Source organism: Chiloscyllium punctatum, unplaced genomic scaffold (genome assembly GCF_047496795.1).
Source record: "Chiloscyllium punctatum isolate Juve2018m unplaced genomic scaffold, sChiPun1.3 scaffold_1083, whole genome shotgun sequence".
In the NCBI taxonomy this organism is placed as follows: domain Eukaryota; kingdom Metazoa; phylum Chordata; class Chondrichthyes; order Orectolobiformes; family Hemiscylliidae; genus Chiloscyllium; species Chiloscyllium punctatum.
The window spans coordinates 19,350-25,000 of record NW_027310817.1 but is presented as its reverse complement, the minus strand read 5'-3'; positions in this window follow the sequence as shown (position 1 = coordinate 25,000).

The window sequence follows — 5,651 nt, the reverse complement described above, 5'->3', positions numbered from 1 at the left end:
CTGTAACGCGGGTAGCTCAGCCGGATTTGACCCGGCGGTTCTGGCGACGGTCTCGCCTTCGAGGGGGGAGCGCCCCGCGTGTTCAGGCCGAATTTTGTGCATTTCCATCGGCGGGAAGAGGTCCAAACGGGAATGGGATTGAATGTGACTGCTGAAGCCGACATTGAGACCTCTAACGCGGGTAGCTCGGCAGGATTTGACCCGGCGGTTCTGCCGAAGGTCTCACCTTCGAGGGGGGAGCGTCCCGCGTGTTCAGGCCGAATATCGTGCATTGTTAACGGCGGGAAGTGTTCCAAAAGGGAATGGGATTGAATGTGACTGCTGAAGCCGACATTGAGACCTCTAACGCGGGTAGCTCGGCCGGATTTGACCCGGCGGTTCTGGCGACGGTCTCGCCTTCGAGGGGGGAGCGTCCCGCGTGTTCAGGCCGAATTTTGTGCATTTCCATCGGCGGGAAGAGGTCCAAACGGGAATGGGATTGAATGTGACTGCTGAAGCCGACATTGAGACCTCTAACGCGGGTAGCTCGGCCGGATTTGACCCGGCGGTTCTGCCGAAGGTCTCACCTTCGAGGGGGGAGCCTCCCGCGTGTTCAGGCCGAATTTTGTGCATTTCCATCGGCGGGAAGAGGTCCAAACGGGAATGGGATTGAATGTGACTGCTGAAGCCGACATTGAGACCTCTAACGCGGGTAGCTCGGCCGGATTTGACCCGGCGGTTCTGCCGAAGGTCTCACCTTCGAGGGGGGAGCGCCCACCGTGTACAGGCCGATTTTCATGCATTTCCAACCGTGGGAAGGGGTCCGAAAGGGGATGGGGGTGAACGTGACTGCTCAACCCGACTTTGAGACCTGTAACGCGGGTAGCTCAGCCGGATTTGACCCGGCGGTTCTGGCGACGGTCTCGCCTTCGAGGGGGGAGCGTCCCGCGTGTTCAGGCCGAATTTTGTGCATTTCCATCGGCGGGAAGAGGTCCAAACGGGAATGGGATTGAATGTGACTGCTGAAGCCGACATTGAGACCTCTAACGCGGGTAGCTCGGCAGGATTTGACCCGGCGGTTCTGCCGAAGGTCTCACCTTCGAGGGGGGAGCGCCCACCGTGTACAGGCCGATTTTCATGCATTTCCAACCGTGGGAAGGGGGCCGAAAGGGGATGGGGGTGAATGTGACTGCTCAACCCGACTTTGAGGCATCTAACCCGGGTAGCTCAGCCGGGTTTGACCCGGCGGTTCTGCCGACGGCCTCGCCTTCGAGGGGGGAGCGTCCCCCGTGTACAGGCCGATTTTCATGCATTTCGAACCGTGGGAAGTGGCCCAAAAGGGGATGGGAGTGAATGTGACTGCTCAACCCGACTTTGGCGCTTCCGAGCCGGGTAGCTCAGCCGGGTTTGACCCGGCGGTTCTGCCGACGGTCTCGTCTTCGAGGCGGGTGCCTCCCCCGTGTACAGGCCGATTTTCATGCATTTCGTACCGTGGGAAGTGGTCCAAAAGGGAATGGGGGTGGACGTGACTGCTCATACCGACATCGAGACTTGTAAGCCGTGTAGCTCGGCCGGGTTTGATCCGGCGGGTCTGCCGACGGTCTCGTCTTCGAGAGGGGGGCCTCCCCCGTGTACAGGCCGATTTTCGTGCATTTCCAACGGTGGGAAGAGGTTCAAAAGGGGATGGGGGTGAATGTGACTGCTCAACCCGACTCTGAGGCTTCTAACCCGGGTAGCCCGGCCGGGTTTGACCCGGCGGTTCTGCCGTCGGTCTCGCCTTCGAGGGCGGAGCCTCCCCCGTGTACAGGCCGATTTTCGTGCATTTCAAACCGTGGGAAGCGGTCCAAAAGGGGATGGGAGTGAATGTGACTGCTCATACCGACCTTGGCGCTTCCGACCCGGGTAGCTCAGCCGGGTTTGACCCGGCGGTTCTGCCGACGGTCTCGTCTTCGAGGCGGGTGCCTCCCCCGTGTACAGGCCGATTTTCATGCATTTCGTACCGTGGGAAGTGGTCCAAAAGGGAATGGGGGTGAATGTGACTGCTCAACCCGACTCTGAGGCTTCTAACCCGGGTAGCTCGGCCGGGTTTGACCCGGCGGTTCTGCCGTCGGTCTCGCCTTCGAGAGGGGCGCCTCCCCCGTGTACAGGCCGATTTTCGTGCATTTCCAACGGTGGGAAGAGGTTCAAAAGGGGATGGGGGTGAATGTGACTGCTCAACCCGACTCTGAGGCTTCTAACCCGGGTAGCCCGGCCGGGTTTGACCCGGCGGTTCTGCCGTCGGTCTCGCCTTCGAGGGCGGAGCCTCCCCCGTGTACAGGCCGATTTTCGTGCATTTCAAACCGTGGGAAGCGGTCCAAAAGGGGATGGGAGTGAATGTGACTGCTCATACCGACCTTGGCGCTTCCGACCCGGGTAGCTCAGCCGGGTTTGACCCGGCGGTTCTGCCGACGGTCTCGCCTTCGAGGGGGGAGCGTCCCCCGTGTTCAGGCCGAATTTTGTGCATTTCGAACCGTGGGAAGTTGCCCAAAAGTCGATGGGAGTGAATGTGACTGCTCAACCCGACTTTGGCGCTTCCGAGCCGGGTAGCTCAGCCGGGTTTGACCCGGCGGTTCTGCCGACGGTCTCGTCTTCGAGGCGGGTGCCTCCCCCGTGTACAGGCCGATTTTCATGCATTTCGTACCGTGGGAAGTGGTCCAAAAGGGAATAGGGGTGGACGTGACTGCTCATACCGACATTGAGACTTGTAAGCCGTGTAGCTCGGCCGGGTTTGATCCGGCGGGTCTGCCGACGGTCTCGTCTTCGAGGCGGGTGCCTCCCCCGTGTACAGGCCGATTTTCGTGCATTTCGAACCGTGGGAAGTGGTCCAAAAGGGGATGGGGGTGGACGTGACTGCTCAACCCGACTTTGAGGCTTCTAACCCGGGTAGCTCGGCCGGGTTTGACCCGTCGATTCTGCCGATGGTCTCGTTTTGGAGGGGGGAGCCTCCCCCGTGTTCAGTCCGATTTTCGTGCATTTCGAACCGTGGGAAGTGGCCCAAAAGGGGATGGGAGTGAATGTGACTGCTCATACCGACTTTGGCGCTTCCGAGCCTGGTAGCTCAGCCGGGTTTGATCCGGCGGTTCTGCCGACGGTCTCGTCTTCGAGGCGGCTCCCTCCCCCGTGTACAGGCCGATTTTCATGCATTTGCAACGGTGGGAAGTTGCCCAAAAGGGGATGGGAGTGAATGTGACTGCTCAACCCGACTTTGGCGCTTCCGAGCCTGGTAGCTCAGCCGGGTTTGAACCGGCGGTTCTGCCGACGGTCTCGTCTTCGAGGCGGCTCCCTCCCCCGTGTACAGGCCGATTTTCGTGCATTTCGAACCGTGGGAAGTGGTCCAAAAGGGAATGGGGGTGGACGTGACTGCTCAACCCGACTCTGAGGCTTCTAACCCGGGTAGCTCGGCCGGGTTTGATCCGGCGGTTCTGCCGACGGTCTCGTCTTCGAGGCCGGTGCCTCCCCCGTGTACAGGCCGATTTTCGTGCATTTCCAACGGTGGGAAGTGGTCCAAAAGGGAATGGGGGTGGACGTGTCTGCTCATACCGACTTTGAGACTTGTAAGCCGGGTAGCTCAGCCGGGTTTGTTCCGGCGGTTCTGCCGACGGTCTCGTCATCGAGGGGGGAGCCTCCCCCGTGTCCAGGCCGATTTTCATGCATTTCCAACCGTGGGAAGTGGTCCAAAAGGGAATGGGGGTGAATGTGACTGCTCATACCGACTTTGAGACTTTTAAGCCGGGTAGCTCAGCCGGGTTTGACCCGGCGGTTCTGCCGACGGTCTCGCCTTCGAGGGGGGAGCGTCCCCCGTGTTCAGGCCGAATTTTGTGCATTTCGAACCGTGGGAAGTTGCCCAAAAGTCGATGGGAGTGAATGTGACTGCTCAACCCGACTTTGAGACTTGTAAGCCGGGTAGCTCAGCCGGGTTTGATCCGGCGGTTCTGCCGACGGTCTCGTCTTCGAGGCGGGTGCCTCCCCCGTGTACAGGCCGATTTTCATGCATTTCGTACCGTGGGAAGCGGTCCAAAAGGGGATGGGAGTGAACGTGACTGCTCATACCGACTTTGGCGCTTCCGAGCCGGGTAGCTCAGCCGGGTTTGACCCGGCGGGTCTGCCGACGGTCTCGCCTTCGAGGGGGGAGCGTCCCCCGTGTTCAGGCCGAATCTTGTGCATTTCGAACCGTGGGAAGTTGCCCAAAAGTCGATGGGAGTGAATGTGACTGCTCAACCCGACTTTGAGACTTGTAAGCCGGGTAGCTCAGCCGGGTTTGACCCGGCGGTTCTGCCGACGGTCTCGTCTTCGAGGCCGGTGCCTCCCCCGTGTACAGGCCGATTTTCGTGCATTTCCAACGGTGGGAAGTGGTCCAAAAGGGAATGGGGGTGGACGTGTCTGCTCATACCGACTTTGAGACTTGTAAGCCGGGTAGCTCAGCCGGGTTTGTTCCGGCGGTTCTGCCGACGGTCTCGTCATCGAGGGGGGAGCCTCCCCCGTGTCCAGGCCGATTTTCATGCATTTCCAACCGTGGGAAGTGGTCCAAAAGGGAATGGGGGTGAATGTGACTGCTCATACCGACTTTGAGACTTTTAAGCCGGGTAGCTCGGCCGGGTTTGACCCGGCGGTTCTGCCGACGGTCTCGTCTTCGAGGCGGGTGCCTCCCCCGTGTACAGGCCGATTTTCGTGCATTTCGAACCGTGGGAAGTGGTCTAAAAGTCGATGGGAGTGAACGTGACTGCTCAACCCGACTTTGAGACTTGTAAGCCGGGTAGCTCAGCCAGGTTTGACCCGGCGGTTCTGCCGACGGTCTCGCCTTCGAGGGCGGACCCTCCCCCGTGTACAGGCCGGTTTTCGTGCATTTCGAACCGTGGGAAGTGATCCAAAAGGGAATGGGGGTGAACGTGACTGCCCAACCCGGCTTTGAGACTTGTAAGCCGGGTAGCTCAGCCGGGTTGGACCCGGCGGTTCTGCCGACGGTCTCGACTTCGAGGCGGGTGCCTCCCCCGTGTACAGGCCGATTTTCATGCATTTGCAACGGTGGGAAGTTGCCCAAAAGTCGATGGGAGTGAATGTGACTGCTCAACCCGACTTCGAGACTTGTAAGCCGGGTAGCTCAGCCGGGTTTGACCCGGCGGTTCTGCCGACGGTCTCGCCTTCGAGGGGGGAGCCTCCCCCGTGTACAGGCCGATTTTCGTGCATTTCCAACGGTGGGAACAGGTTCAAAAGGGGATGGGAGTGATTGTGACTGCTCAACCCGACTCTAGGGCTTCTAACCCGGGTAGCCCGGCCGGGTTTGACCCGGCGGTTCTGCCGACGGTCTCGTCTTCGAGGCGGGTGCCTCCCCCGTATACAGGCCGATTTTCATGCATTTCGAACCGTGGGAAGTGGTCCAAAAGGGAATGGGGGTGGACGTGTCTGCTCATACCGACTTTGAGACTTGTAAGCCGGGTAGCTCAGCCGGGTTTGATCCGGCGGTTCTGCCGACGGTCTCGCCTTCGAGGGGGGAGCCTCCCCCGTGTTCAGTCCGATTTCCATGCATTTCCAACCGTGGGAAGTTGCCCAAAAGGGGATGGGAGTGAATGTGACTGCTCAACCCGACTTTGGCGCTTCCGAGCCGGGTAGCTCAGCCGGGTTTGACCCGGCGGTTC